At 43.4% G+C, this 13853-nt stretch overlaps 1 pseudogene across 1 annotated transcript; it reads left to right on the top strand.

Annotated features, from left to right (window-relative positions):
* Nucleotides 1-5112: 5112 nt before the first annotated feature.
* LOC143561542 (vacuolar protein sorting-associated protein 2 homolog 1-like) lies at nt 5113-12870 on the top strand (annotated as a pseudogene). The gene is made up of 4 exons (XR_013140325.1): nt 5113-5220; nt 5293-5398; nt 5955-6202; nt 12639-12870. The product of XR_013140325.1 is annotated as a vacuolar protein sorting-associated protein 2 homolog 1-like (transcript).
* Nucleotides 12871-13853: the final 983 nt, after the last annotated feature.

The raw sequence follows: 13853 nt of genomic DNA, 5'->3' as shown, positions 1-13853 counted from the left end.
ATCAAATGGCTTATAATATGTTGTACAAAGCGACATAAGTTACCTATGATGCAAGTTGTTATTTCATGTAGAAAATTCTACCTTAAATGGTAATTTTAAGCATATCTCATGACTTTGGCACATAACCTATATGAGTGATATAAGATATTGGATAAAATGACAGGACAAGATACAAGGAAATAGAAAATGTAATTGCAATAGCCAATAGATAGGACCATTCATCATACATCCAAATGTAAGTCAAAATGAGAATTTACTTCAATTTAATTAGTAGGTAGTTTGTCTAAACTTGTACCAATTGTCTTTCTTCATTAGACTCTTAGTAAAACGTTTATGTATGTATATAGTTTTAATGGTAATAGAAAACCTTCAAGTGGTGTAGCTGTAATCTTTTGATTCCCCCTCTAGCTAAGGTCTTAGATTCGAATATCGATTTCATTGTTTTAATTTATCATAACCTCTTGAAAATTACATGTTTACAAGCTCTGATTTACCTTATCTAGTTGGTTAATAAATAATTTGATGGAACTTATACACCCATTAAAGTAGAGGTGCACAAAATACCCGGTGTACCGACCCGTAATCGGATCCTACCGTACTTGACCTCGGGTACGACCTGGTATTGGGTTTGTCCTTGGACATGTACCCAGAACAGGACCGGACCCGACTCGGACCTGCCGGAACAGATTCCACCTTTACCCTATCAAAACCCGACCATATCTTAAGCAAAACCCGGTCAAATACCTGACGATACCCAAATGCGGTTCCTATCTAATTCGATTTTGACTTCTGTTGAGCATACTTGAAACCTGTTATGGTTCATGATAATTCCGGTTTGTGCACCTCTAGGTTAAAGTGTTATTATATTAGGATTTATACTAGTTTAATTGCTAATGGATTTGGTGAAAAAGTGATCCGTTGATTAATGAAGCCCAATATATAAAAACCGTCAAGCCTGCTTTATCAACAAAGTCGTAATAGATGGTGAAGATTTTGGTAAATAATCGTCAGCCGTAGATCTTAAAAGAAAAGAAAAACAGACTAGTATTCTTTCTTGCTTGTACGTGTTATTCGTCACGATAACGCGTACATAATAATCCATCAAAAAGCTTAAATTAAAATCAAAGCAATCAGAAACCTAATCGTTGGGATTCTGGAGATGCTGGAGAATTCATCGTTGGGATCCAGAAACCTAATCGTGTGTCTGTGGATAGGGACCCAGGTCCATCTGTAGGAGTGGTTGGGGATGTATCCCTTTTGGAACGGGTTTTCTCCCTTCCCATTCAAACGGTAAAAAGCATCCCCCAAGTTGTCGTTTGGCGTTTGCTCAGACTTTGGCATGGCCTTTACGCAAGGTAGTGGATTCACCAGGCTCGATTGAGAATTGGGTCAAATTACTATTGTTGCCGCGTTGTACTTTAAGGGTGGTGAAACCTTCCACTAGGCAGGAACGCAGGTCAGGGAATCGAAAGTCTTTACAATGTAGTAGCATTCAACAAGCACTTGCGGTGTGGAAAGATGGATCTGGTTTTGCTGACTTGGTTCTTTCTCTCTTGATAACGTGAGGGGGGCACTTTTTTTAAAAGAGAGGTGGGAGGGGAGGAGGGTTCTGAAAACAGCCTCATATTAAACAATGTCTCAGGAAAGTCAGGGATGGTCATTCACAGCTGCGGTCAAGGTATTATGCTCAAGTGGGGTTGCCCCTCTCGGAGATTCAACCATGAAAGCCCTCATTGATAAACACCCAGTGGTGCCGCCTCGTCCTTGCCTTCTTGCTCTGTCGTCCTGCCTACTCTCTCTGTGGATGGGGACTGTGTGCTTAGATGTATCCGATCATTTCCTAAAGGGACCTCATGCGGGAGAGACGGGATGCGGGCGCAACACTTGTTGGACGCTCTTAGTGGCGAGGGATCAGTGACTTACATGGGTCTGCTCTCAGCCATCACTGAAGTCGTCAACTTATGGCTAGGGGGTCTGGGCCCCAGGTGCTCGCTGAGTTTATTGCTTCGGCCCCCCTTACCCCTTTATTAAAGTCGGATAATGGAATTCGGCCCATTGCTGTGGGGGCTATCTTGCGTAGGTTGGTTTCTAAAGTGGCTATGAAGATGGTTGGGAAGGAAATGACTCAGTATTTAGGGGACTTTCAGTTTGGGGTGGGGACCCCTAATGGGGCAGAGGCGGTGCTTCACAGCGCGAACCGGTTTCTTAACTCCTTTCACGCGGACGGCTCTTTAGCTATGCTTACCGTGGACTTCTCCAACGCCTTCAATATGGTCGACCGCACAGCCCTTCTCCGAGAGGTTCATCATCATTGCCCGTCTATCTATCTATGGGTCCAGTTCCTTTATGCCCAGCCGGCTAGGTTGTACGTTGGTGATGACTGTATAGGGGCTACTACTGGGGTTCAGCAGGGAGACCCCCTTGGGCCCCTCCTCTTTGCCTTAGCATTACACCCTCTTGTTCTCCGGGTACAAAATGACTGTAACCTCCCATTTCATGCTTGGTACTTGGATGATGGAACTATTATTGGTGGTGCCAACGAAGTCGCTAAAGCCCTAGACATTATCAACTCGGAAGGGCCATCATTGGGGCTGCAACTTAATATTAAGAAAACTGAGGTTTTTTGGCCAACGTGTAATGGGTGAAAGTCAAAGTTGGGCTCTTCCCTAGTGGGATTGGTAGACCAGAGAGGGGGTAAAGCTCCTTGGAGGGTTGTTAGTCGAGATCCCTACTTTATTAAGGAGTTGGCGAGGCGGAGAGCATCTCGTGCGGTTGATCTTATGAAACTCTTACCTTGCCTTAGGGATCCCCAAAGCAACTCCTCCTGCTTAGGTCTTGCATGGGGGTTGCTAAGTTGCTTTTTGGGTTACGAACATGCCACCCCCATATGATGGATGATGCGGTATCCTGTTTTGATAAGGGGCTACGAGAAGCCATCGAAGACATAGTTGTATGTGGAGGCCCGTTCTTTGGTGATCTTCAGTGGCGACTTGCATCTTTACCGATGCGCTTAGGGGGTTTAGGCCTTCTTTCGGCTCATGATTTTGGGGTTTACGCTTTTGTAGCGTCGAGGGCTCAGTCTTGGAAGCTACAGAATCACATCTTAAGGAATAGTGGAGTTGTCGACCTGGACCCAGACTACGTGCAGGCCCTGGAACGCCTAAATGGCGCTCTCCCAGACTTTGACATTGGCGGTTTCTCTAATATGGACACCGCCCCACCAAAGCCTCAAAAAACTTTGGCGAATGCCGTTTTTGGAAAAATCGCTCAGAGCCTGGGAGAAGTTTTTGGATTGTCCCCGAAGGCGGTTATTGAATGCTTACAAGGTCCTCATGCCCAAGATTTTCTGACCGTCATCCCGATTGATGGCTTGGGTCAAAGCATCTCTGCGGTCGAGTATAGGGTCATTCTTAAGTACCGTTTGATGGTCCCAATGTACCCAGAAGACGAAACATGTCCGATCTGCCATAAGGCTTGCCTGGATAAATTCGGAGAGCATGCGGTTCATTGCAAGGAGATGCCTGGGTTCAAATACCGACATGATTGGGTGCGGGACGTTCTTTGGGACATCTTAAGGCGAGCTGGGATATCAGCTAAAAAGGAAGCCCCCGTAACTTCCTTACAGACCCCACGGAAGGAGATCCACTCTACGACCGGCAGATTTGCTCGTCTTTGGTTGGGCCGGGGGAAAACACGCTTGTGTTGACCTCACAGGGGTATCTCCCTTAGCTGGTTTGAGGGATAATGGGTTTGTAGCTGGGCAAGCAATGAAAAGGGCTGAAACGAAGAAGGTGGAGAAACATGCTAAAGCCTGCGAAGAGAACCAACATGTTTTTGTCCCTCTGCGTTTTGATACATTTGGCTCCTTGGCATCGAAGCTATCCGTTTTCTAACCAGGGTCCAACAGGTTGTGCATAGCAATGTGTCGACTCCAAAGGGGCAGGGGTATGTCTTTAGCAGGTTAGGGTTTGCAATTCAGAAACGGATGGCGGCGCAGCTTGTTGCCCGCCTACCTGCTATGTTTCTATGTTTCTACATATTGGAATGGAAAATTTCTCTTTCATTCTTAAAAAAAAAAGCAATCATACAGGACAGGATTTTGAGATCCAGTCGTCGAACTTGATTCAGAGTGTCTGTTGTTTATTGATTCAATAATCATCATTATCACAATGAGTTTTATATTCGGCAAGAAGAAAACTCACGCAGTTCTTACTCTCAATCATGGATTGGATGCATATTATTATTATTATTCAATTGATCTGTTGTTGAAAGAGAATTTGCTAATCGTATACAGATTGTCGGTCAATTTAACATGTTCGTTTCTATTAGGGTGCTTTTTTAGAATTATGGTTAATTGTTTGAATTTGAAGTTTATAATAACATACATACGTACATACATCAATACATGTATTGGCTTAAAAATTAAGAGATTTGTTCACTGTTATTCCACTGGTAATTATTGATTTTAGAACCTAGGATTGTTTCCGAGTGCAAACGAGTCTACTTGCTCGCAAGCTACTTGAGATCAGATCGATAAAAAGCCTGAAATAAAGCTTGTTTAGTTATCAAGCCCGAGGTTGTGCCATGTATGGGAAGATCGTTTAGGCTTGTCGAGCCGTTAAGAACCTTGTTTTTTTTTACTTTTAGCTCGAGCTGAACTTTGGCTCGTTTAAGGTACTACACGCGAGCTGGAGCCGAGCTTAGGCCCGTTTACGGTTTTTCTCAAAATATATAAAAGTAATAAAAAAAATGTATATCAACCAATACTCAATAAACGTGTCGAACTTGAAAAAATTACTCTCGAGCTCGAGCTCTTGTAAGTCAAAACGAGTCATGTTCGGCTCGGCTTGTTTGCACCCTTTTCCAATGGAGATATTGAAGGTTACCTCAGTTGATTGGTAATCCAGGAATTAGGATCAAACTTGCAAATCATGAAATGTTTATCCTATTTAGACATGTAATGTTTCATTTTTACTCTCAATGTTCGTTAATCAACTTTTGTTAACCAATAGAAGCTTTTGTCTGCACATAGCCATTTAATGAATGTTAGTGTTTAGTTTCTGATATGAGATGTGGTTGGTATTTGCAGAACTCTTGCGGGAGAACAAGAGAATGATAGATAAATCCATTAGATAAATAGAACGAGAGAGACAAGGTTTGAAGACACAAGAAAAGAAATTAATCGTTGAAATCAAGAAAAGTGCCAAACAAGGTCAAATGGTAAGCACATTAATTTACAATATTCACTTTTGTTTTCGGTTTATGTATCTATATTCGCATGTTATTTTCCAGGGAGCTGTTAAGGTGATGGTAAAAGATCTTATCAGAACACGACACCAGATTGAAAAGTTTTACAAGCTTAAATCTCAACTGCAGGGGTGTATCGCTTCGAATTCAGGTACACTTATGGTTATATAGGAAAGATTAGGGGTGTGCAAGAACCCGAAATAACCGAAAAATCCAAACGAAAAAAACCACAGAAACAAAAACTGACGGTTTGGTTTTATGTTTTTGTAAAAACCGAATTAACGGTTCGGTTACCGAATTCCTAATTTTTGTTATTTTAAATTTATATTAAGTAATTTATAAGAATTTAATAAACATGTAACTCAAATATTTTTGGTAAAATTTTTAATTGTCTATTATTTTACAATTAACAAAATTATTCATACCTAAATTTATTACATCTTGAAACTTTATTTTGACCTGTAATTTTCAAAATCGAATGGCAAAAACCGAAACCGAACTGAGACAAAATGAAAACCGAAAAACCGAAACCGAAAAAAAACCGAAATCGAATGGTTTCAAATACTCCAAAAACCGAAGTTTTGGTTTTCGGTTCGGTTTTAACCAAAAAGCGCACCACGCACACCCCTAGGAAAGATATTTGAACAAACAAGTAGAAGGCAGTTATTAGAGTTGATATGTGACTGTTTTTAACCGAATGTAAACAGACGTTGAAGTCAATGCAAGCAATGGGCGAAGCAATGAAAGGTGTGACAAAGGCTATGGGACAGATGAACAAGCAGATGAACCTGCCGTCATTGCAAGAGTTTGAGATGCAAAATGAGAAAATGGAAATGGTGAGTGATGTGATGGGTGATGCCATTGATGATGCTTTGGAAGGAGACGAGAAGAAGATGAAACGGAAGAGTTGGTGAACCAGGTGTTAGATGAGATTGGTATCGACATCAATCAAGAGGTAGTCTAGTTCTTTCACTTATGATTTATTTTAAATGGCAAACCGTGCACTAAATAGAAAATACTACAACACGCGGGTAAAACTCTGCAACTTCAATGTAGGAGACTACATATTGCGTAACAACGAGGCTTCGAACCAAGAGCGCCCAGGAAAGCTGGCCCCGGTCTGGGGAAGGACCATACATTATCAAAGAAGTTTTGGGAAAGGGCGCATACCGGCTCGAAAGGCTCGATGGCACCCCCATCCCAAGGACATGGAATGGAGCTCAATTACGCAAATGTTACATATAGATCAATTCCAAATTTGTAAAGAAAAGCCTAGAGCCACTTCTAATGGAAATGATTCTCCTTTATCACATTGTGTTGATAACCTTACCTTTATACTTATGAACTTTCCACACTGATATGCCGGTATTCACCGCATAAATAAGTGTGAAAAGAAGTAAGTCGTGTGCGTGTGAAAGGCGGCAAAACCCGCATAAGCATAAAAACGGTAAAAATTTATAAGGAAAAGATGAGGAAAACCTTCACGCAGGTCAGATATAGGTAAAGTTTAGCCATCCTACTAAGTGAAAGTGACGGTCTTACCGCACAATCACGAAAGAGGAAGCAAAACTTTAACCTATTATCTGCCACGTTGAAAGGTTAACTTATCCAAAGTACTCAAGAAATTGCTAAGTTAAACTAAAATATGCGTGAAACAAAACATATAAGGTTTACAAGGCAAGGCATTAACAAATAATTTATATTCTATCAAAATTCAAATATTACAAGAATTGCTGGGCATATACCCGCATACAAAAATATAAATCTATTCTAACAGTGGGAAGGGATCTAAAGGATCAAGCTTCAGGACCACTCCCGCTTGAACCCGCACCATCAGTTGAGTGTGGCGGTTCAAGGAAAGCCTTGAGAATAGCTAGCCCATCATCAGCAGCAGCAATCTCGTTCACTTTCCCCACCACCGGATGCGGGAAGACAGCATACTGATTCACTTCTTGGTCATAAGCAGCTTCAGTATCCACGTCATAAAGAGGGAAGTTGGAAGGCGGGATGCCTTGTTCAACAAACCCTAGACCAAGCAGGAACCCAGCCTTTTCCCCATCCTCATGAGAAGAGTTGAGGGTTGCGCTCATAGCATCGTCATAGGATGTGTTTGTGAGAATCCGATGCACAACCTACAAAATAAAAATATATTAAAAACTTTTCTAAGTATAAAGAAAAGCGTGAAGAAACTACGGAACTACGCATACCTGCGACAACGCTTCTCGTAGAAGCCACTCCTTGGTGACCAGAGCCTCCTGGAGGGCAGTTTGAGCTTCATCACGGGCGCGTTCGGCTTCGTTTTTAGTAAGGTTGGCAAGCAACACATCTTTAGCTGCAGCCTCTTCAACGCCCTTCAACTTACGCTCAGTGTGGTCAAGCATGCCCCTCTGGTCCAAGATCTCTTGGAGCTTCTTGGCGTCTTCCATGGCCAAGGCATCATGAGCCTGCTGGAGCTTCTCTAATCTGGCCTTAAGTTCTTCAACTTCAGTGCGTAGAGGCTCAGCAACAGCTTCAGCCTTGGTGGCCCTTTCGGTTGCGTTCCGTGCAGTCTCCTTAGCCAACCTAAGCTGTTCGTTAACAGCTTGGGTAGCCTTGGAACGGGCCTCGATCCGGGCCTGAACTTCAACCTCGAGGGCCTTGAAGGCCTTTTCCTTCTCCGCAGCAATGGCGGCAAGTCTCCTGTTCTTCTCCCGGATAGCCCGCGCCTGAGCCACTTCCTGGCTACGCGCCGTCTTTAACTTGTCGTTTTCACGACAAAGCAACTCGACGCGCGGCTGCATCCGGGCAAGGAGAATCCGAAGCTCATTCGTCAGCCTACCCTCCTGGTAGCTAGACATGGCTTCCCCCAACGCACCACTTGGGGCGGCGTGGCGTGCCCATTCGACATAATCCGCAGCAGTCCGGAGGGTCGTTCCCCGGCGGATACTCCACCGAGGAGCGTACACCTCGTTGGAATCACGAACTGCAATAAAAAAAACAGTTAAAAAAAAAAGATGATAAAAGGGATAAGGCCAAAATATCCCCCACGCACCTGTAGGGTCGACAACAGGTCGATAGGCACCAAACCCATCACCTGAACCTAAAGGATATCCATCCAAAAGGTCAAGGAGATGGGAAGGAGGCAAAGATGGGCTAGAAGCCCCAACCCTGAACGTACCTGAGGGACCGGCCGTAGTCGCCGGCGCCGGAGGAGGCATTGTAGAGGCCCCTGCGGTAGAAACCAACGGAGGTGAACTCACAACCGTGGCCGTCGCTGCGGAAGAACCCGCAGGAAAAACCACCGCCGGCTCAGTGAAGGATTCCGTGAAGATGGCACTGACAGCTGGCGGAGATGATGTTACAGTTGGAACAGTTGCCTCAACGGGATGAGCAACTGAACCAATGCTGCAAACAAGCGCAGCCGCCTGGGTCATCGCCTCGGGTAGGTTGACCAAACCTACCGTCATGGGTCCAGAGATGCTCCTTCCGGCTCCACTCTGGAATGCGGTTGCATCCACGCCTACACGAAGACAAGATATATAAGTATGATGGCGGAAAGATATGCAGTTAAGCTGAATATAATTTATACTTACGAGTTTTCTTGAGCTTGAAGGTTCTGACAGGCGGGGACGAAATACAGTTGCCTCAACGGGATGGAGCCAGCCTCTTCATGCCGGTCACCGTCGTCGTACTGGGCTGCCCGGAGGTGACAGCTGTCTCAACCTCCGGAACAGTGGTCTCACCATCACCAGGGTTCCCCACTGCCTCCTCGCTCTCGGTCTCCGAGTCAGACCGGTTCCCCTGATCGGCAGTGGAGGCAACCTCCGACTTGCCCTTCGCGCCAGCAGCCTTCTTCTTCCTCACGAAAAAAGGACCATCTGCGGATTCCTCATCAGAAGATGACAAAATTAGAGGAATTCCAGCAGTGGTTTGAGCATGGAGAGGGCGGGGGTTAAAGAAACCCTTACCTGGCCGCGTGGCGCTCAGAATCTCGTGGCCTGGCGGGTAGACCTCCACAAACCGATCCGCCGTTTGCTCCAGGATGGGCAACTCGTTCTCATCAAGAGCACGAGTACCCAGCCGAGCGGGACCACCGCTCTCACGCGGTTGCAGAAGCGACTGCAAGTTGTTTCCCTCTGAAAATAAAAAGAAAGAAATGGTTAGAACAAAACCCCTAAATTAGCAAATAATATGAAGCATACCGTAAGGGATAGAGTTCAAACCGTATTCGAGGACGATGGGAATCTGTGGCGCCTCTGCCCCAGCACCTTTCCACACCCGGCTCATACCGAGCATCACCATCCCAGACTCCGCAAATCGGTAAACCGGAGTCTGGATCCGGGAGATCTTGGTAAACCATTCCGCCTCCTGGTAGTTGGAGGCGTGAAGCTTGGGGAGTGCTCTCCCGTTCTTGAATGTCATCGCAATAGGGACGACACGGGCAGAGATATAGAAGAACTCCCGCTTCCAAGACCGAAGACTGCGCTCGGTAGCACAGATCTTCAAACCCTTGATCCGAGTGACCAAGGTGTACCAGCCTTGGATGCACCTCCAAGAGTAGAAGGTCATCAGGCGGTCGACGCGGGGCTCCACACCCAGAATGAGGCACACCCATTCAAAATGACGGATCTTGGCGATCGCCATTGGGTGTACCTCCGTCAAGTGTACACCGTGTTTCTCCAAAACACGGTACACAAACTTCGTCAATGGGAACCTGAGATTCCCATAGATGAAGAATGCAGCATACACCCCTATCTTGCCCTTGGGGGCATCGTACACCGTCTGGTGAGGCTCAGGAAACTCAGGCTCTAAAGGCTCGAGCATGAACTTCTTGACGATGTACTGATAAAGGTCGACGGAAAGAGCACACTGGCACTCGCCAGCAGTACTCTTATCGTCCTTGTCAGAAGTGGACGTTGGGTTCTCGATATACACGTCGGACTCTTCGGCGGTGACTTCTGGATCATGAAGGGAAGACATGTTGGGGATGGAAAGAAGAACGATTTCAGGAGAATGCTCGACAAAAGTTGAGAGTATTCGCCGGAAATAGCTTAGAAGAAGAAGGAAGTGAAAGTGTGAGTTGAGATGCATCCCCTCCTCCCTCTATATACTCATCACAACGAATGCGATGAATTTAATGCGGAGAGAGGAAAGCGTAGGAGCAATGTGAAGATGACACGTGGAAAGCAAGTTGGCAACAGCTGTCGACAGGACGCGTGCCGTAAAATTCGCGCCCACGCGCCTGAAAAAGCGTCTGGAATGACCATATAATGTCACGTCGCCATAACTTCCTGCATGTCCTGAAACTGTCAGAAGAAACCGTCGGAAGATGCTAACGTCCCTTCAACAGTTTGGACTGTTCTTATCCTTTCACCAACTCTACGAATTTCAAAAAGATTCAAAAAGACTCAAAAATAAGAGGGAATATACCCCCTTACCTTGGGAAGAAAAAAACCATAAGACAAGTGCGGGTACAGTGTCAAGGCGAAACCCTTCACATACTTAGCACTTGCAGGGAATTGAAGCCAAGAAGGATCTTATGGGCCGTGCTTGCGGAAAGGGAAATAACACCTCCGCATAGCGGGAACGTTGAGAACTAGCTTGTTTGAAACTTCAAGGCGGAATTAGTGGTTTAACATAACTGATCACTATGTCCAAAACTACCAAAACCTCGTGGAGAGCCTATACAAGTGAAACTCAACGCTCCCGACTTGCGGAGAGGTTAAACACCTACCCGCATCATAACCAAAGATCAGGCATAAAAGTCGGGAATTTCTGCAAGTGACATTAGGAAAACCGCGGGAAGAATCCCCACGGAAAACCTTAAAAAACAAAAACCTCTTTCAAAACCCCTTGCTTAAAGTCCAAAAGTTCACCTAATTCATGAGAAGAACAATGGACTGGGGGGACTTGAAGAGGTAGGTCCCCGCAAAGCCCAGTTGGACCCGCAAGACACACCTTGATGGGGTACGTCTGCGCAAAGACCAACTGGTTCCGCAAGACCCACCATGCTCAGAGAGATGAAAACCTTACACGCAGTAAGCCAGCTGTTCCCGCAGGAAAGCCTCCCTTGGTACAGTACCCTGCCTGTTCCCGCAGCTATGGGTACAAGCTGAGAAGGAAGGCTACCCGCACTAATAGTAAAGCTACACGCATAAGGCACTAACTCTTAATACTTCAGCAATGTCACCTGAAGAAGGAATGAGCAAGGCGAGAATATTCCCGCCCAAAAGAGCCAGTCCGTATGCTTCTGGAAAATCTTTTGTACTATACCTGCCAAGGTATGGACAAAATAGACAAGATCTGACCAAAGCAGCCCATGAACCAATCACAGGGTGACAGCTCACCGACAATAGTACGAGGAGGAGCATGCTCCAGTACAAAATGTCACTATCAGCCGCTACCTACCCACCAACCCTCATCGTGGCACGTACATAGCCTGTAGTTGGTGGAAAAGGAATAGTACACAGCCGGCCATGTCACTATCAGCCGCTGCCTACCCACCAACCACCAGCATGGCACGTACGTAGCCCACAGTTGGTGGAAAAGGAATATTATACAGCTGGCTGTACCTGCTTGGAAACCTACCTTCGGCTATAAATACTCCAACACATTGGAACGGTATAAAGACATATCATCTGATATTATCTTATCTTCCCTAGCTATTTCTCTCAATATACACTTATATTCAGAGCAATCTAGTCTGACTCTCACGCCGGAGGGTGGTCAGAAGGAGGAACCCTCCCTTCTCAGTGACGAGCTCACGGTGTCTGTTTTGCAGGACCTAACCCTCGTGAGAAACATCTACTTAACCCTAAGATTATCCATAATCCGCCGGAGTCACTTAGTGTTTCTTCAGATTGGTATCGACATCAATCAAGAGGTAGTTCTAGTTCTTTCACTTATGATTTATTTTAATTGGGCAAACCGTGCACTAAATAGAAATGAACATTACACATTTTACTGATCTCAGTATCTCACATACCGGCTTTAGCGAATGGAATATGTCCTTTGTGTAAAAGCTAGGAAGTAAATTTATTTACAAGTTTAAAATCTTTTTCAAAAAAATAAATGAATTTTACAATTTTACGGTGTTTCTGGATGTTGACAACATTTTAAAAGGTACTTATATGAAAAAATAAATTTATGTACTTATTTTATATGATCTTTCTCCTAAGAAATACATTTAAAATATTTTAATGGTTCGCCAATTTTTTTAAAAAATCAGTAAACAACGTCACCCGTTGAATCTGCTTGCTGTTGAACCAGTTATTTTTTGCTACAATTTACATATAAGTTTGTGTCTTAGTTCCAAAAATCATTTACAAAAAAATGGTGTATTTATACAATTTGATGTTTCGAAGCTAAATAAACAAATTTGTTGGTATTTACTGAACATTATGAAATTGCAGTTGATGAATGCACCGTCTGGGGCGGTTTCAGCCCCAGCTGGAAAGACCAAGGTGCCACAAGCTGAGGCAGCTGCTACTGATGATGGCGGTATTGACAGTGACTTACAGGCCAGATTGGATAATCTAAGAAGGATGTAATTAAGTATATATCATATTCTGTTTCAAGAAAAGCTTATATTGTTGACATGATTTTCCACTTATACATTTTGTGTTGAATATGTGAGTTACATTATTAGTTATGATAATGAAATTTAAAAAAACAAACTGCGTTCAAATAAGATACAACATTATGCAGCTATGGTACATTTTGGCGTGTGCTTTTTACGAACTTGAAAATATTTTTGATGTTCATTCCCTTCTGAGTTTTAAGTTTGTTGAATGAATCGTATATTTTTTATGAACACAATGTGATAACTACGTTGGGATTTGACAAATTGATAACTGGTATAATTTAAATGATTATTCTAATAACTGTTTTTATAAAAAAAAAGACACCTAATTTAAAATCGCATTCAAAGGTTCAATGAATCATTCATGAATTCACTCGGTGAGAGGTTCATTTGTTTAATATATGAATCATTCATGAACAAGGTTCAATGAATCATTCATGAACAAGAGACCCGTTTTATCAAATTTGTTCGTGAACGTTTGGTAACGTATTCGTGAATGCTTGTTCATGTTATTTTGAATATGTTATTCATGAAAGTTTTTATTTACAATAACACATTTTAAATGCTTAAATTTATTACCTTTAAAAGATAATGAAAAGTTCACATTATTTTATGTTCATATTTTTTATATCAATTCGCTATTGATGAATATATCATAGTGAATCTATAAGCTACACCAATTTTTATTTGTATCCATGAAACGGTCACTAACACACTCATTTCACAAAAACAAACACGAACATATATTCGAGTTCGGCAAGTGTTTGTGAGCACATTAATTTCTTCAGCAAACAAACATTAACAAAGTCTTGTTCGTTTTTATTCAGTTTGTTTGCAGACTTACTTAGATATTACTACATTAACACGAGTTAACTTTACTGGTGTCCAATGTGTAAAATGCGGTTACGGTTTTAAGGTCCTTGTGCTGAGTTGTGCGGATTCAATTTCTAGTTTAAAAGTATAGTTATAATTGTGTTCATCGGTCACAACACTTAATATTATTGGACAATAATAGATTTTTAATAACATTGTCACCAGAAGCAAA

This window comes from Bidens hawaiensis, unplaced genomic scaffold (genome assembly GCF_021521415.1).
Source record: "Bidens hawaiensis isolate Kalapana, Puna unplaced genomic scaffold, B.hawaiensis_p1.1 tig00001177_1, whole genome shotgun sequence".
In the NCBI taxonomy this organism is placed as follows: domain Eukaryota; kingdom Viridiplantae; phylum Streptophyta; class Magnoliopsida; order Asterales; family Asteraceae; genus Bidens; species Bidens hawaiensis.
This window is presented reverse-complemented; position numbering and strand designations above follow the sequence as displayed.